General features: G+C 34.2%; 1 protein-coding gene across 4 annotated transcripts in view; it reads right to left on the reverse strand.

The window, feature by feature from the left end:
- LRBA (LPS responsive beige-like anchor protein) overlaps nucleotides 1-20,187 on the reverse strand; it is a 729,505-nt gene that overhangs the window by 420,746 nt on the left and 288,572 nt on the right. The gene's annotated exons all lie outside the window — the stretch shown is intronic.

Consider the following 20,187-nt stretch of genomic DNA (forward strand, 5'->3'; position numbering starts at 1 on the left):
AATATAATTTCAAACAGTCAATCACCAATTAACAGGAATAAAGAGAGGTAAGAAAGGATTGAAAACCAAATAGAAGACAACGCAAGACAAATAAGACAGTAAAGTTTCATACCTGAACATTGAAAAAAATGTAGTTACCAGTTCATGACAATAGATTCTAAGAAAAAGAATTCCAGTAGAGATTGGAAACTGTTAAAGTACTGAACAAAACAAAAATGAAATTAAGAATGGATTTACCAGCTTATTAAACTCAAATAAAGAAGTACTTAACTGAAGAATAAATCAATAACAACTAAACAGAACCACAGGGTAAGAAAAATGATGAAAATCTGACCCAAAAAAACAGATATATGGAACATGGTAAAAAGGTCTAACATGAGTGTATCTGGAGTAAGGAAAAAAGACAAATAATTCAAAAGGAGCAGCATTTGAAGAGATAATGGGAAATATTTTTTTGAAAATTTGGGGGGAAAGCCATTGAGCCATATGTTGAAGTGCTACAAAGGCCAAGGAGGATCGAAGAATAGCATATATAGTCTAGTCATAATAAAACTGTCAAAGGAAAATAATCATAAAAGCCAGAGGGAGGGAGAAAGTGGAAGAGGTAAGGGTACCTACATGCCTTCAAAAGAGTAAGAATAAGATTGAGGAAGCCAGGTAAGAATGCAATAATCTCTATCAAGTGCTAAACAAAAATAGCAGCTAAGAATTCTATACACCAAAATATATTTTAAAAATAAAAATGTAAGTATCCAAAATATACCACTGTGAAGAGTCTTTTTTCTGAACTCCCATTATCTGCCTAGAAGCACAGTCTCCCAAAAGAATTCATCTGTCACAAGTCCTCTCCACTGAAGTTTCGCAACCAAGAAAGAAATATGCCTATTATCTAGAGACTTAGAAGTGAGCACCTGGAGAAGAAACTGCCTAAAGACACACTGTCTCAAAACGATCTTATCTCCCATCTATTCTCCTAAGGGTCCATTTATCTTTCCTTAAAGTCATTTGTTTTTCCCTCAATGCCCTTCTCTCTTCATCCTCACTTATTAAGATGGTATAAACCTCAAAATTTAAAGTCTTTCTTGAGTCACATTTTTCTATGACTTCTCTTAAATATCCATGAATTAAAAAAAAAAAAAAATCTTTTCTCTTGGCAATTTTGTCAGGATGATTCACAGACCCCCAAATAAGAACCAAAGACGACAAAGGAAAAATTTTTCCTCTCAAGCAAAAGCAAAATAAGCACATTCAATGAGAAACAAAACAGAGAAATTGTCAATAGACAACCCAAATTAAAGGGAGTTTTTCAGACAAGGAAAATAGTATCAGATTGATTTAACACAAGGGAGGTAGAAAACAAAAGTCAACAGGTAAATCTAAAAGAATAATGAATGTAACAATTATAATAATGACTTCTAAAATTCAAAAATTTCATAATGTTAAAATATACAACAGCAGTCAAAGCAAGAGAAATTAAAGGGAATTAGTGTTGTAATGTTCTTTCATGTCCATGAACTGGTGAAAGAACCAATTTATTTAAGATGTTAACAACTCTAATATTCATGTTTCAATTCCTAGGCAACCACAAAAGACATCTAAAATAACATATGACCAATACACTAGTAGAAAAAAAACTGAATAAGAAAATCATTTAGCTTAAAAGAAAGGGAAAAAAAAGAAAAAGAAGAAAGAAACACAAAAAACATGCAGCAAGCAAAAAGGACACAGATAATAAGAAGGTAAGTTTTAGGCTAAATACATCAGGAAAATATAGAAAGTAAACAGATGTAATGACACAATTATTGTCAGGTACATTTTTTTAAAGTATGTGCTGTTTAAACATAACAGTTTCAATATAAGGTTGCACAAATGTTGAAAGTCATTTTTCAAAAAGATAAACAATTTAAAAAATAGTGAAAGAAGACTAATGTACCTTTATTAATGTAAGAAGAAGTTGGCTTTAAGAACCAAAATTAGAGATCACTAGGTTAAAGTGATTTAGATCACCACAAGTGATATACAAAATAAGAAATAAAATCTACTACACTCTGCTTAATAGTTACCCAAAAAGTGGAAATAATTTTAAGTACTACTTTGAAAAGCATTAAAAATCATCAAAATATGTAGGAACTAACCAAATGTCTAGAATTCCATATATATACAAAAAGAATTAAAGAAGGACCATACCTTGTTCATGAAAATGAAAGTCTCAATATTGTTAAGGTATCGATTCTCCATAAATTGATGTACAGCTATAATAAATCCCATTCTAGCAGGTCTCTCTATGGAATTTGAGAAGTTGATTCTAACAGTTATATGAAAATGTAAAGAACAAAGAAAAGCTGAGACATTCTTAAAGAGGAGGAAGAAAGAGAAGGAAGAAAGAGGAGAGATAACAATAATCATAATCTTTTTTTTTTAAAGATTTTTTCTTTATTTATCTGACAGAGATCACATGTAGGCAGAGAGGCAGGCAGAGAGAGAAGAGGAAGCAGGCTCCCTGCAGCGCAGAGAGCCCGATGTGGGGCTCGATCCCAGGACCCTGGGATCATGACCTGAGCCGAAGGCAGAGGCTTAACCCACTGAGCCACCCAGGTGCCCCAATAATCATAATCTTAACAGAGGACTAATACCACCAAATATTAGGACTCATTAGAATGATATATTAATCAAGACAGTGTAGTCCTGGGAAAACACAGATGAACAGACCAGTGAATCAGAAGAGAACATCCAGAAACAGACTCACACATATATGCTCACCAGATTTAAGATAAAGGCACTTTTGCATTAAGGAGGAAGAAGATGGGATTTTTCAATAACTGGTACTAGATTAATCATACAAACAAAATTAACCTTGACTTCTATTTCAACCCGTAACAAATCAATTCTAAATGGGTCATAGACAAGACCTAAACACTCCTAGAAGCTTTCATAAGATCACACAGTATCTTTAATGACAAAGATTTCTCGGGGGGAAAAAAACCCACAAAATACAACATAAAGAAAAAACACTGATAAACTGGCCTTCTTTAAAATTAAAGATCTGTGCTTATGAAAGCCACCATTAAGAGAATTAAAAGACAAACTTTTGGAAGGGAGAATACATTTAGAATACCTACAGTCAACAAGGAACTTACTATCTTAAATATATAAGAAATTCTTACAAATAAAAGACAATAATAATTTTTTTAAAAACGAGCAAAGTACACAAGCACTTCACAAAAGATTTCCAAAAGTCAAATAAATCCATGAAAAGGTGCTCAACGTTACTAGTCACCAGGGAAATACAAATAAAACCATAAGCTATAGTACATCCCACCAGAATTACTATATGTAAAAAAAAAAAAAAAAAAAAAGGTACTGTCAAATTCTGCCAAGGATATAAACAAACAGGGACTCTCATAATCTCAAAATAGATGAAAAAAAGGTATATAGCAACTTTACTTATAATAGCCAAGACCAGGAACTACTGAAATGCTTACTAAGAGTTTAAAAAAAAAAAACAGAATATTCAAATAACAAAACACTATGCAGTAACAAAAGAACCAACTAATATTATACAAAACAAAATTAATTTCAATAACAATGTTGGGCAAAAGTACAAAAGAATATATACTATATGAATTATCTTATATAAAAAGATTTTTAAAACTCATCTACAGGGCACCTGGGTGGCTCAGTTGGTTAAGCAACTGTCTTCTGCTAAGGTTATGATCCTGGAGTCCCAAGACTGAGTCCCACATTGGGCTCCCTGCTCAACAGGGAGTCTGTTCCTTCCTCTGGCCCTCCCCCATCTCATGCATGCTCACTCTTTCTCAATCTCTCTCTCAAATAAATAAATAAATAAAATCTTAAAAATAAATAAACAAACTCATCTATGGTACAAGGCAAGAGCTTAAGAGATGGTTTACCTTTGATGCTACTTAAGACCCTACATGCATATGGAACTTTAGAAATGATAACAGGGTTCTAAAATTCCCAGCAAAATACCCTGGATATAAGAACATTTTGATGAATATTTCCACAACACCATTTACCTATGACGAATACTAACAAAATGATTCATTTCATATAAATTCAATCCTTCTGGAACAAGTTTACTGTAGGTCTTCTAAACTTCTTTCTTTCTTTAAAAGGAATTAGAAAGAAAGCTGGATTAGGATTATTGTTTTAATTTAATAGTCTAGGGAACTAAACTGCAACTAGACAATGCCTACCTTCAAAAGTTAGACCCAACAAAAGTTATCAACAATGGCATGTCTATGAACAGATATCTGATAACAAAGACCCATTGTCATATCATGGGGTACCTTTGTAGCAATATTTTAATCAAAATGTCAATAAAATATGCATAAACTTTGATACAATGCAATCATTACACTACTCCTAGTTACCATAAGAACAAAGTACAGAAATATATGTGTGTGTACAAGGAATTTCACTAAAATACTGTTTATAAAAGTGAAAAACTAAAAGAACCAAAATATGCAAACCTATAATGAGACAGAGTCTTCTGAGTTGACAACAAAAGGATTACAACAATATGTTGTTAAGTGAGAAAAGAAAATTAAAAGTATATTATGTACGATGGGAGCTTGGAAAACATATGAAAGAAAATACTCCAAATTTGCCATTTACCTAGAATGAGGTCAGCAAAATAGGGCATTAGGCCAAATCTGGCCTACCAGTGGTTTTTTTTTTTTTTTAATTGAAACAAAGACATGCCCATTTGTTTATTATCTATGGTGGTCCTAACATCATAACTCTGCAACAAGTTGAGCAGCAGTGACACAGACTAAATGTCCCACAAAGTCTAAAATATTTACTACATGGCCCTTCACAAAAAAGTATGCCAGTCCCTGCTCTAAAAAGTAAGGCTTTATGCTCTCCTCTTTGTATTTCTCTATTCTTTTAAGTTTTAAGATAAGGAATAACTAAAAGAAAGAAAAACAGAAGATATTTATAGAAAATAGAAAAGCTTTATGCTCCTTCTACCACTTTTTCCATATCTCTATTTGGTTGTTGCTTTGTTTTATGGAGAAAGAAGAGGGAGAGCACATGTTCGTGAGTGGGGGGAGAGGCAGGAGGAGAGGGAGATAGAGAATCTTAAGGAGACTTCATGTCTAGCATGGAGCCTGACTCAAGGCTCGATCTCAGGACCCTAAGATCATGACCTAAGCCAAAACCAAGAACTGAGCCACCAGGGTAACCCTCCATATCTCTGTTAAGTTCATATACACTCTTTATAGTTTGATTCCAAATCTGTCAGACCCTCTCCATTATCCTGAAACTATAACCCAGCCACTTTAGAAGTTAAGGCAATGTCTTGTGATTTGGGGGTAAAATCATTAGGGTATTTTTCAAATGCTATTAAACAGTACACATTCAGACATTACAGATAAAAAACAATCCCTAGTGCAAGTTTAAAATCAGCTAATGAATAACCTCCTACGACTCTACAGATAGAGAAAGCAAGGGCTTTCATGAGTATAAACGTGAAATACTGGTTTGTGCTTCTTAGTTTCTCTCCAGAGACCAAAACCACATCATGAATTAACATCAATATATTGCCTCATAGCACTCAAACATTAATTGAATTGATTAGTCAAAGATACACCATCTTCCCAGTCCCTAACCAAGCAACCTCAAAGTTATTCTCTTCTCCTCCCTCTTCCCTACCACCTTCCTACAGGCCCCTAATCAATCAGCAAACATTGTCAGTACTTCTCTATAGTATTCCCAGGTTTAATTTATGCTCTGTATTTCACAGCTAATGTCCTAAAAATCAAGCTTTAATCATTTCATCTACACTATAACTGAGTATGTCTTCTGATCTTTTAACATGTTTGTACATAATTCCCTGTCTTTTGAATCACTATCAAATATCTATGCAACATCTATTATGCTATAAAGACTAGGCTAATTACTGGAGACAGGTTTTTCTTATATTTTAGTTGGGGAGAAGAGAATACTCTTGAGTTTCCTTCCAGCTTTAAACTCTAATATAAATGCTGTGATAAACAAACTCTAAGGTAACCTCCAATGAGCCAAGGTCGTCTTCTGAATTTAATCTGGGAAAATCTGGGACTTGCTTCTAGGAAACAGAATATAGCAAAGATGATGAGATAGTCATTCCTTAAAGAGGTTACATTAGAAGACTCTGCTTTAGCAAACCACAGAAATTCTCCAGCCATCCTTGAAAAAGAAAGCTACCATGTTGTGAGAGGACCATATGACGAAGTGCTAAAGGCAGCCTTTAGGAGCTGAGATTGGATGCTAGTGACACCAAGCAAGAAAACGGGGACCTCACTCAGTCTTACAACTGAAAGAAACTAAATTATGCCAACAACAATGTAGGCTCAGAAGAGGAATCCAAGTTCCAGAAGGAACACAGCTTGGACAACACCTTTACAAATGTGGAGAATTTTAAGTAGAGTATCCAGTTGAGCTGTACCCAAACACCTGACCCTGAAAAATTATAAGACAGGAAATACATGTTGTTTTTAAACTTCAGGGCGCCTGGATGGTGCAGTCAGTTAAGTGTCTCACTCTTGGTTCTGGCTCAGTTGTGATCTCTGGGTCACGATCTTAGTGGTAAGATGAAGCCCTATGCGTAGTAAGGAGTCCATCGGAGTTTCTTTCTCCCTCTCCCTCTCCCTCTGACCCTCCCCTACCCCACCCCACGCCACTGCACACTCTCTCTCTCTCAAATATTTACAAATAAATAAATAATAAACCACAGTGTTTGTGGTAATTTGTTAGGCAACAAGAGATAATTAAATAATTACTACATAGGTACATATAGGTATCATAGTTTAGTAGAAGCAAAGATGATTATGTACTCCTCAAAATTTTTTTTTTAATTAAAAATTTAAAAACAAAACAAAAAAAAAAAAAAAAAAACACTGAAAGGGACACCTGGGTGCCTCAGTTGGTTTAATGTCTGTCTTTGGCTCAGGTTGTGATCCTAGGATCCTGAGTTCCAGCCCTGCATCGGGCTCCCTGCTCAGCAGAACCCTGCTTCTCCCTCTGCCCACAGCTACCCTCCCTGCTCGTGTTCTCTCTCACTCGCTCTCTCTCAAACAAATAAATAAAACCTTAAAAAAAAAAAAAAGAAAGGCTGTTTCTCTCTGTAATACTTTCCAGTCCTCCTCAGGCACTCAACATCATGGCTGCAATCGTTACAATAGCCACCAATCAAACTTCTTTCCATTAGTTTTATTATTCTAGCCAATGCTTCACCAAAACCTGATCAAAAGTTTTAACTATCTTCCCAAGATCTACAAGAAAAAGCTAGCATCTTTGCATGGTTTACAAACCAAGTTCCCTTCTGCTACTCTTTTATACTCTAAGACTGCTTTCTCAAGCATTACACCCTATATTTTATACTCTTTGCATCTGTTCCTACTATTCTCAGCCAGGAATGACCTCCTTTCTTATTCCACCTTGCCTATCTCACTAATCCCTCAAAGCAAAATTCAAAAGTCAACTACATAAAACCTTTCCTGATCCTACATCTGTTTTCCCTCAACAGAACTAATCCTCTACCAAGGTGTGCATGTCTCTTTTGTGGAACTTACTACATCGTATCATTCTGTAAAAAACCATCTCAATTATCTTACATTCCAGATTGCACCAACCCTATGTAATTTATCCTTGTATCCCCAGGCATAGATGGTGTCCAGCAGTGCTTGTTGGGAAAATAAATTCTCTGCATACTCACTGATGCCAGGCAATTCTAGGCTATTAAATGCGAGGAACACAAAGATGCATAAAACTGTCCACAAGGTGTTTACCATCTCACTAGGAAGGTAGGACTACATGTAAATAGTAAGGTAACTTTGGTAAGTACCTTAAGGTTCTTAAAACATTTTCTTCTAGCCTCTTCAACACAATTTAGCAGTTTCCTGGTTTTCCCCTTACTTACTAGCTGCTTATTCACTTTCTCCTTTCCTGTCTCCTCTGTACTACCTCTACATTTTGTTGTGTCCCAGAGCACAGTTCTGTGCTCTCTTCTCTATCCAAATTATTTCATCCATCCTGTGCCCCTTAAATCTCACCTACATGCTGATTCATGTATCTCTAACCCTGTATCTCTTGGTTCCCTGTATTGTCAACTCATACAACCAACTGTCCAACTGAAATCTTCACATGAATACCCAGTGGGCATTTCAAATTTAACATTTCCAAAATGGAACTCCTGATTCTATCTACCCATCTTCAATAAAACCTCTTTCCCTATCTCTACCTCTCTTTTTTATTACTTCAATAAATAGCACCTAAGTCCACTTATGTAAGCCCTAGGATTAAACAATTAATGTTAGCAAGGAAATGGAGAAACGGAAACTCTTACACACTGGTGGTGGGAATGTGAAATTGTGCCCCCACCAGGGTAAGCATTATGGCAACTCCTCAAAAAAATTAAAATGATCACATATGGATCATATGATCCAGCAATTCCACTTCTGGGTTTAAAGTCAAAAGAATTAAAAGCAGAGATTAGCAGCATTACTCACAAAAACCAAAAGGTAGAAGCAACCCAGTGTCCACCAATGCGTGAATGAATAATAAAATGTGGTATATAAACACAATGAAATAAAAGGAAATTCTGACGTGCTACAACATAGATGAATCTTGAAGACATTATGCTAAGTAAATAAAGTCAGACACTAAGGATAAATGCTGTTATGATTTCACTTATACAAGGTACCTAGAGAAGTCAAATTCATGGAGACTGAAAGCGCAGTGGTGTTTGCCAGGGGTTGATGGGGAGGGAGGAATGGGAAGTTATTTAATGCATGTAGAGTTTCAGTTCTGCAAGATAAAATGAGTTCTGGAGATGGATGGTAGAGACAGTCGCAGAACTATGTGGCTATACTTAATGCTACCATACCATACACTTTAAGATGGTTAAGTTGGTAAAATCTATGCTAAAAATTAATTAAAATTAGAAAACACTTAAGTTAAATGTCACCATCAAAAAAAAAACAAAACAAAAACCAAAAACTCGTATCATGCCACTCCTCTCCTTAAAACTATTCAATGTATTCTTACTGAACAAGATTAAATCCAAATTTCTTATCCCAGCTTACAGGGCCCTAATGTGACCTTAAACCTCAATACCTCTAGTATTTCTAAACCCCCTCCCTTACAAATTTTGTTCCAGCCACTCGAGCTTTTTATTTCAATAATAAACAAACATCATTGCCTACTCAAGGCCTTTGTTTTTGCTATTTCCTCACCTTAAAATGTTGTGACCTAGACCTCAAAATGACTGGCTACTTCATTCAAATCAAGTGTCACTCCTCAAATCTTCTCTAAACACTCAATATATTGGCCTCCCTATAAACTTTCCCCTCTACACCCTCATAATCCTGCTTTGTTTTCCTCTAAGCATTTATTACTATCTGAATTATTTGTTCACTAACACATTTATTATTAATCCTCTCCTCCATGACAGTTGAATCTTACTCACAGCTTTATCCTCAGACTCCACAAGAGTGTCTGGCATGTAGAATACAATCAATAAATAGGTACTAAACAAATGATAGAAACTGAGTGCCAAAACTACCCCCACGTCTGTTATTTTGTCCTTTCTATACATTCAAAATTTCAATTTCTATAAGCTCCAATTCAGTCCTCTTTCCCTCTAAGTAATATTCTGCAATTCTCTTCTACAAAGACTTTGATTTTTGTAAATCTTATACCTAATGTTTATTTTACACACACACACACACACACATATATACATATATATATATATATATATATAGTATACACTTGTTTATACAGTATCAGGAAAATTCTATTTGATTGCTATTCCTTTATTTTCACTATCAGATGAGAGCTGATTAAAAAAGCACATCATTTAATTATTTTTTTATCAACCATAGCACCTAAGAGGTACTATTTAGCTGTACACAGTCATTATTTGATAAATGGATAGTTTGTGGCAATGCTCTAAAGTAAATATTCTCAAGTATCTAAATTTATCTAAGTATTTAAAAGCAAAACTCCAGCACATTTAGGTTGACATAAATATATCAGAATTTTAAGTTTGCAACATTTTCACCACATCATACAGAATATTACTGTATAACCATAATATTACGAAACTTGACTAGGCTATACATAAGGTATTTAATATTACATTCACATAAGAAAGGAAGCACTTTTTCCCTCAATAATTACAAAATGCTTTTAAATTACACACCTCCCATTTAGACACACAAATACGACTTTTCCTCTCCTTATGGAAAAAATAAAAATTACTTCAAAAATTAAAGTAAGATAGCTAAATGAATAGGGGTTTTCTTTTTGCTTTTCTAAGGGATCAATTCTTTTCCCATCTGTGTGCATATTTTCCTAAATATACAAATTATATAGCATTTAGTAACTGTAATTTTATCTAATAGTTGTACAAACTATTATTTCCAGTAAAGATTAGAGATAGAGTTTTAATTATAATCAGTCTCAAAACATTAGGTTCACTGTATAGTAGATTAGATCTCTAAATGCAGAGCACAAAATGATACACATATTTTAATGTTAAGAAGAAAAACTATGTATAATTTATATCTACAGTGCAAGGAGAAAAAAATGCTTGTGTCAGCCTTAGGAAACAAACAGCCCTATCAAGTGACCAACTAGAAAAGATTCACGCTAGAGGCTCAATAAATAACAGTAATGATGACAACCCTCTCCCATAACTACATTACAGTCTATTGTCCACATCTGATTATACTAGTCTAGACCTTGGGTAAGCACATACACACATTTTCGCCAAGAGTTTTCCAATATTACTGTTCTGTTTCTTGAGCTTTCTGTGACCCCCATTAGCAGAAACTGTCAGATTTTCTGTACTAAACATCTTCAGCATTGATAGGAATGTTACCACTTTTCCACACCCTAACAACTGCAGTATGGAAGCAATGCTCCTGACCTGGCAGTTCTTCTAAAATTATTATTTCTTTAGAATTAACTACAGAGAAAAGTAACAAACCAATTTCTAAGAGGGAAAAAAAAAATGTTTCCAAAGTCTTCCTGGAATAATATAACAACTATTAAACCTCACTCCTCAGACTGCATCTGCGTTTATTAACATCCTCATTCTCACATTGCAGAATTATTACCAAACTTTCCATGTAAATGCTTCCTTGCTCACATCTCCCCTCATACACATACAGATATTGAATTATTAAATTATTATTATTAAATTATTAAATATTTAATATTATATAAATTATTAAATATGCCATGTATGTGGCACATACATGGCATATTTAATAATTCAATATCACAAAGATCTTTAAACTGATATCTCTTTCCTCCTTTCTGAGGTACAGCTTTTTTTTTTTTTTTTAAGATTTTATGTATTTATTTATTTGACGGAGGACACAAATAGGGGAAGAAGCAGGCAGAGGAAGAGGGAGAAGTAGGCTCCTCACTAAGTGGGGAGTCTGATGTGGGGCTCAATCTCAGGACTCTGGGATCATGACCTGAGCTGAAGGCAGATGCTTAAGGACTGAGCCACCTAGGCACCCCTGAGGTACAGCTCATAGTAAAAACTTTGAGTAAGAGATGCAAAGGATTTAACAGAGAATACACAAGCCATAAAAAGAACAAGCTGGTGATTAACAAAACAGTATTTTTAAACAGTTTTCAAAATACTTTAACTGGCCTCATACATATTTAAAGAAAATCTAGATCTTGTTCAGTTTAGAACTAACCCAGATGGTGCCCACTTCTAAGTCAGTATCCTTTTTATTAGGGAAACCACAAAGTATCCATACATTTTATTTTTGGAATGGAAATAGCAAATAGTACATATACACTTATTTCTTCCTGAAAATATAAGAGCTCAGTAATTTAATATAAATTTCAAATTTAACATGAATGTCACAATCTGCTATCAACCTATTTTTCCAAATTTACTTTACACAACCCCTAGTTGAGCATTTTAAAACAGTAACTCATGACAGTAAAAAGGCTAGAATGGAAGCAGAAGGACCTGTGTGCAAGCTGGCATGTTCTAGATAACAGAAATTCTTAAGACTTTGAAAGAATTTATTCTCAAGGACACACACACACACACACACACACACACACACACACACACACGATAGTTCTATGCAAAGAAAGCAAAACAATGAGGGAAACAGCTCTGACTACTTCCCACTTCAACTCCAGTTTAGGATTTCCCTGTTACAAAATACCATTTTCTTTTTTCCTATACCTGCCTTTGTCTCTTCACTACTAGTAGCAATTGCTTAGCATTGCATAGGAACTTAACCCTTTTAGATTCTTTGACCACCTTATTTAAAACTGCAACATGTCTCTGCCCTATACTGAATCTATTCTTTCTCTCCCTGTTCTTTCTTACAGCATTTATCACCCTCTGACATCATATAAACTTTTTACTTTTTTTATTGTCTACCTATGCTAATTAAAATACACTGCATGAGGGCAGGGGTGTCTATTCTGTCCATTGTCTAATCCCCAAAAATCAGAACATAGACCAGCACATAGGTGATGTGCATATTTTCCCAATGAATCAATTTCTATCTTCATTTTGTTATCATTTAACTCTTCTCAATGTTTAGCTTTTTTTCCTCCCACCCCTAGTCTGTCCCCCTTTTTTTCTATATCCGTTCTCATTTAATGCAGTGTTTCCTTTTATACATAAACTGTTGTAGTTTTTAAAAATGCATACGGCTCTAAAACTTCTACAAACATACCACGCTTGTCTGGAAGTTGCATGCTTTGGTCTTGGTGAGAAAGGTTAAACAGCAAATTCTACCCTGCCCAACACCTAAAGCCCTGACTTACTGGAATTTAGCATTTTTAGGGGGTGAAAAGCACAATTTAAATGCAGCACCACTGCTTAATTTAATCACAACAAAACAAGCCTGAAGAGTAACCAAAGAAAACTGAGATAAAGCTGGAAAATTAAAAATGAAAATAATTTGACCATATGACTATTTTAAGCCAAAACACATGAAGAAAAGGAAAATATTTCTCGTAATTAAATAGAGAAAATTCTAATCCTTTTTTTTTTTTAAGATTTTATTTATTTATTTGACAGAGAGAGAGATCACAAGTAGGTAGAGGCAGGAAGAGAGAGGGAGGGAGGAAGCAGGCCCTCCACTGAGCAAAGAGCCCAATCTGGGACTCGATCCCAGGACCCTGAGATCATGACCTGAGCTGAAGGCAGAGGCTTAACCCACTGAGCCACCCAGGCACCCGTCTAATCCTCTTTAACACGCCATTAAATTTTCACAAAATAGTAAACATTAAATTGTTTAATCTTTAAAAGAAAAGAATCGCATGTACCTCTTTCTAAATAACCCACATTAATGTCTATTATTATTAGATTCAGGGTTAGAGTAAATAGAGATGAAAGTACCTCAAAATAATCTTTGAAACAATGACTTCTGAAATAGGATCACTTCCAAACAAATGTTTAAAATATTTAGTTGAGCTTTTCTATGTAATATATCACCTCACATATATTTTTTAAAAATTTTTAAAAAAGAAAAAAAAAAATTTAACCAGAGAGAATATAGCCCTTTAAGAAATACTGCAGAGTTTCTAAGATATAAACTCTACTTTGATTTACATTTCACCTTTGGTTATTTCAGAGACCATATCCTAGCCATACTGTTTACTTAAGTGCAACAAATACTTCTGTCTCTTACCAAAATATAACCCAAAGTGGTGAGAATAAAATTCATTTTACCCTCTCTCCCTATCTTCCTTCTCCCTCTTCACCTTCTCTTTCATTCATTCTTCTTTTCATTTACTCCACAGGCACTGATTAAGAATCTATAATATTTAGAATGAAGGAAAATGCTGGAACTACTAAATGAATGCTCGGAAAGTAGAAGTGCAATCTAAGCAGTTGAATTTTGAAGAGATACACAAGTCTATCAGTACTAGAAACATTATGTCTTTTATGAGGGCTATTTACATATCGGGATATGAGCCTGAATTATTGCTGTATTAAGCAGATACTAACTATCCCCAGAGGACAATTGTGCAATGTGCCCAACAGGATGTGGGATAATCTACCCTTTATTGTGCTTTTGAATGATGAAGAAAAGAAGAAGTCATAGTAGCAGATTTCAGAGAAGAATCGGAAAACGTTATAGAAGTTCTCAAAGTGTATTTTTAGGAAACTAAACCCAATATTGTTATTATAGGTCATTTAAAAATTACTCATATATTTAACAAATTATAAAATTCAAGACAAGACTTCATCTTAACAGTTTTTAAACTATAAGAAAATATGTAACAATTATTCTACCTTTAAGTCAAGTTCTATACTCTACTACTTTTCCTCAATTTTACTAGCAAAAACTTCTAAAATTTGATCAAAGAAACATATATTTTTATATATAACAATTTTATTTATATATAACAATATATATTATTTATATTTTTTTTCCTTTAAAATGTAAGTAAAGAGTGAAATTAAGAAATTACATAACAAGAGGGGCGCCTGGGTGGCTCAGTGGGTTAAGCCGCTGCCTTCGGCTCAGGTCATGATCTCAGGGTCCTGGGATCGAGTCCCGCATCGGGCTCTCTGCTCGGCAGGGAGCCTGCTTCCCTCTCTCTCTCTCTGCCTGCCTGCCTCTCAGTGTACTTGTAATTTCTCTCTGTCAAATAAATAAATAAAATCTTAAAAAAAAAAAAAAGAAATTACATAACAAGAAAGACAGGGAACTTCACAGAATTTCTTTTGCATTTTAAGCTATAAAAATTTTATTTATAGGGAATAAAAAATTTATTTATAGGGAATTGGAACTGATTTTTCAGAACTTCAGAGTATAAGAACAAAAACAGGGAACAAACATTGGAAAATACTTTTCCAAAACACTGTTCCTCCTAACACAAGTTAAACAAGAGAAGTTGTAAGATTTTGAAATGCTCAAGAGCAGCTGTCATGACTACAGATGCCCAGAACAACATCAGGATCTTAAAATGCCCTAAAATATATTAGTTGAAGGGATGGCAGGCATTCTGACAGGAAGAAAGAAAGCTACCTAACAGCTGGATCTATTTCTGCTGGCAAATTTAACAGCCATATTGAGATAGTAAAGTTTTTGTTTTATTAAGATTTTTTTTTACTTATTTGATAAAGAGAGATATCACAAGTAGGCAGAGAGAGGGGAAAGCAGGCTCCCCACTCAGGAGAAAGCCCAATGCAGGGCTCAATCCCAGGACCCTGAGACCATGACCTGAGCTGAAGGCAGAGGCTTATTATCCCACTGAGCCATCCAGGCACCCCAAGATAGATTTTAAGAACAGATGTCAATAAAACCAATTAAAATGATAGGAATAAAAAGAAAGGCAAAAATATGAAATACAAATTTCTTTATCTAAATGAGGAATGGCTTTAAAGATACATTGATAAAGAATTTAATTTTAAAATTTAAGCAATAGTTTGGAAGCAGTGTAATTAAATACATTTTTCAATTAAATACATTTTTAAGGTGAAGGAAAAAGCAAGTAATACAAAAATCAAGTACACAAATAAATCAACTGAAGCCCAATATACATAATAATGTGACCTACCACACATGAATTTAGTATAACAATGACCCTCAGATTTCATTATGAAGATCAAAGGCAATGGTGATAAGTGACTTTCCTATTTCCTATTAATATGGTGTCACAGCTCCACAAAACATTCTAAAATAAGTCTTTAATATTCTTTAGAGAATTTAAACCTGCTTAAAAAATTTTGTACCTTTCAGGAAACACAGGTCTCTTTTAGACCAATTTCTTGTACACATAAAAAGTAAATAGAGATGACAGTGATGATAATAATGACATATAAACAAAATTATGATTTAGGAATAACAACATTCTTGTTCAATAAATGTAGAAAATCAATGTTTTTAAACTGAAAGCTTGTTTTATATGTATGTGTATTTTCTTTTATATTGATTAAAAAAACTGTCAAGAAATTGTATCAATTATGCCAATGATTACTAATTACTTCCTTTCTATAAATTTGTTTAAAATGGATTGCTTCTTAACATAAAAAAAAAAATCAATAACTGAACTCAAAACTATGAAAACAATGTATTTACAGAGAAAGTACCCTATCAACTGAATAGGTAAGTTTACAGAAACATTTCTACCAAATAACAATTACTTATGTCTGACCTAAGTAATTGATTTGCTAATGATAACCATCAAGTCCAATAAACCTTATGCTGTAGTGTCAGTCTATAAAGGTCTTCATGTTATTTCACTAATAAAACATTAATCAAGGACTAAATTTATAGCAGCTACGCTATAAATGAGGTCAAGGTAGGTCAGACTTACATAATAAGGAAAGAAAAAGAAAAGGTCTCTGCAGTGAAAAGAAAAACCCTTATTACTTATTCTTTCTGCCCCTGGGATTAAGTCCAGTAGATAAACACTGCAAACTACTTCACAAATATATCCATAGCTATGTACACTCAAGTAACCTCAATGTACTTAATATTTATAAAAGCAAAGCTAAATCCATTGATTTAGGAAAATAAATCTTGGAAATGTTTCTTTAAAATATATTCTACCCCCTTGAAACAAATAATACATTACAAAAATAAAAATAAATAAAACATATTGTACCTTCTAAATAAAGATATGATAAAAATTTCAAATACTAGTTCCACTATTTCACTAATGAATGTGTTCTTTCTACCATGATTAATTTCTGACATTCAAAAGGCAAAGGCTAATAAGTCATTTCTATAGGATTAGCACTGAAGTAATGAAGACAGTTTCTACTAACAAAAGGAGGCAAACAAATCCAAACAGAGTAAGACAAGCACAAGTAAGAAATCTGAAAAAGGTATTATAAAACCTGTGATTATAGTTGATATAAAAATGAGTAAGCTATTCAAATGACTGTATCCAATAAGAATCAGCTATTCTGGATAAGGTTATCTGAACAATATAAAAGAATTCGTTTCTTCATAAAATACAAAAATTTTTAACACAAAATATGTATTATATTATATGTATGTATTTTCTTTTCTCTTGGTAAAAATCCTCAAAGAAATATTACTTGACTATTACAAAGATCTGTATAAAATGAATTTACATATAAGAATGTTAAAAGATACTGTTTACATGAAAAATATCAACAATTGAAATCAAAACTATAAAAACAATGTACTTACAGAGGTAATATCTTCTCAGTTAAACATAAATATTTACTAAATTTGTAAGGTAATTCTCTAAGAGCCAGAAATACAACCATAAACAAGAGACAGGAGACTGCTCTCACAGAACATACACTTTACAAAAGGAGACAAACAATGAAAATAAACCTAGGAGACAAATAAGGGATATGGGGAAAGGTTTATAAGAAAGTCAAAAGTAACCTGGAGAATAGGTTTCAGGGAAGACTTCTCTGAGGAGGTGACATCTGAATTAGGACTTAAAGGAGAATGAACCAGGGGCACCGAGATGGTTCGGTGGGTTAAGCATCTGCCTTTAGCTCATGTTCTGATTCTAGGGTCTTGGGATCAAGCCCCACACTGGGCTCCCTGCTCAGCGGGGAGCCTGCTTCTCCCTCTCCCACCACCCGCCTGCCACACCCCCTGCTTGTGCTCTCTCCCAATCTCTTTCTCTCTCAAGTAAATAAATAAAATCTTTGGGGTAAATAAAAAGGAGAATGAACCAGTCATGAAAAAATCAGGGAGTATATCTTACAGCTATGGTTGAATAAAGGAAGCCAAGAAATCCTATCCCAGAAGACCAAGAACTAGAGAATATCTATCAGTCATTTCAGGGTTCTGAAAATTGACCAGAGGAAAACAATAAAATCCACATTAATTTTATTCAAAAAAATAGGCTAAATGTTGAGTAAGAACAAATGGAATTTGTGGTGATGTGGTGATCTTTTCAGGACTGCGCCAACCAAGCACCACAGATGAAGTAGTTCTACAAGGCTGTGGCGGCTCATAGAAACCAACAACTTCACTGACACAGATCACTAACTTATTTGAAGGGCAGTTCAAAAAAATGTTTGCCAAGCTGAAAATAGAAAAAAAGCCTTTAAATCTCCTAGAATGAGGTTACATTTGCCAATAGGGTGAGGAGAGACCAGAGAACCAACCAGGGATTGAAGAAGATCATGCAAATGAAACAGTCAGGCTATTTATTATATGTATATTAGGGAACTTCATAATAATTTGAAACAATCCATGGCTATCAGGACGCCTATGTACACATACACCACAGACTTGAAGAAGATCAATGGGAAGTGAAAGCTAGGTCAGAGATGAAAACTATCCCAAATTTTAATGTGTTCATCAAACCAAACACATAGCAACACATGGTCAAAGGTTTTAGCAAGCCTTCTCACCTATCATTTACAGAACTTTAATCTGGAGAAACTCTAACCTAACCCCTAAAAAACTAGAATAAAAAATTAAAATACGGATTTTGGAAAAGCTAAGCAATAACATTAATAGCACCATAAAACAAGAGAGAAATTCTGCAAATTAACCCCAAAGGAGTAACTTTTAAAAGCTAGTTCAACATTTCAAAATCATTTAATATGATCCATCAAATATCAAGAAGCTAAAAGTATCACATCATATTCATAGACGCAACAAAGGCATATGACAAAATCCAACACCCATTCATGATAAACGCTTCATAAACAAACAGAAAAAGTCCTCAAATTGATAAAGATCTACCCAAAAAAACTCAAAAAAAAAAAAAAACTATAGCTAACATACAGAATGGTAAGAAGTAAGACTTTCTCACCAAGATCACTAAAAGTTAAGAATATCCCCTCTTACCACTCCTTCCAACATCATATACAAGTTTTAACTAAAGCAGTAAGACATGAAAAGGAAATGAAAGACAGATTGGGAAGGAAGACATAAGCATGTATTTGTTTACAAATGACATGATTGTCTATATAGAATATCCAAGGGCTGTCTGGGTGGTTCAATTAGTTAAGTGTCTGACTCTTGGTTTCAGCTCAGGTTATGATCTCAAGGATCAAGAGATCAAGTGCACATTGGGATACACATCCAACAGGGAGTCAGCTTGAAGATCCTCTCCCTCTGACCATCCCCTCCCTCATGCACGCGCACTCTCTTTCCCTCTCTCTCTCTCAAGCACGCTCTCAATAAATAATCTTAAAAAAAGAAAAAGAAAAGAATATCCAAAACAATAGTCAAAGTCTGGGAACTAATAAGCAATTATTTCGGGTTGCAGGATACAAGCTTAATCTACAAAAGTCAATTGATATTTTATATGCCAAAATGAATAAGTGCAATTTAAAAATAAAAACAAAATGCCATTTACATTACCACCATAAAAAGTGAAACACTTAGGTATAAATCTAACAGATTATGTACAAGATCTGTATGAGGGACACCTGGGTGGTTTAGTCGGTTAAACTTCTGCCTTTGGCTCAGGTTACAATCCCAGGGTCCTCGGATTGAGTATCACATGGGCTTCCTACTCAGTGGGGAGAGTGCTTCTCCCTCTCCCTCTGCCTGTCACTCCCCTTGCTTGTGCTCTCTCTCTGACAAATAAATAAAAATTTTTTAAAAAGATCTATATGAGGAAAACAAGAAAACTCAGATGAACAAAATTTAAGAATTCAGTAGGTGGAGAAATATTTTATGTTCACAGATAGTAAGATTCAATATTGCCAAGTTGTCCTGTCATCCCATGGTCTATAAATTCAATACAATCCAATTCAAAATTCCAGAAAATTACGCAGATATCAACAAAATGATTTTATAGTGTATACAGAAAGCAATGGCCCAAAACACAATACTGAAAGAGAAGTTGGAGGACTGACACAACCCAACTTCGAAACCTATTATAAAGGTACAACAATCAAGAAAGTGTAGTGTTGGGGAAAGACTAGACAGATAAATCAAGGGAACAGAATAGAAAGCTTCTATGAGGAATCTAAAATAGTCAAACTTCCAACACCGCCACCTGCAAGATACAGGATTCATTTTATCAGTAGCAGGATTCCTGTTTAATCTAATTTCATTAGACTTCCAACAAAACTTTATAGTCAATCTCAATCATATTAATCTTCCATTAATCAAACTTCGGCCACAATTGGCTAAGTCATCCAATGTGCCCTTCACACATGATTTCACTCAGCCACAAAAAGCCCTACACCCATCTATCTTCAAGTACAAT

Source organism: Mustela nigripes, chromosome 1 (assembly GCF_022355385.1).
Source record: "Mustela nigripes isolate SB6536 chromosome 1, MUSNIG.SB6536, whole genome shotgun sequence".
Classification (NCBI taxonomy): domain Eukaryota; kingdom Metazoa; phylum Chordata; class Mammalia; order Carnivora; family Mustelidae; genus Mustela; species Mustela nigripes.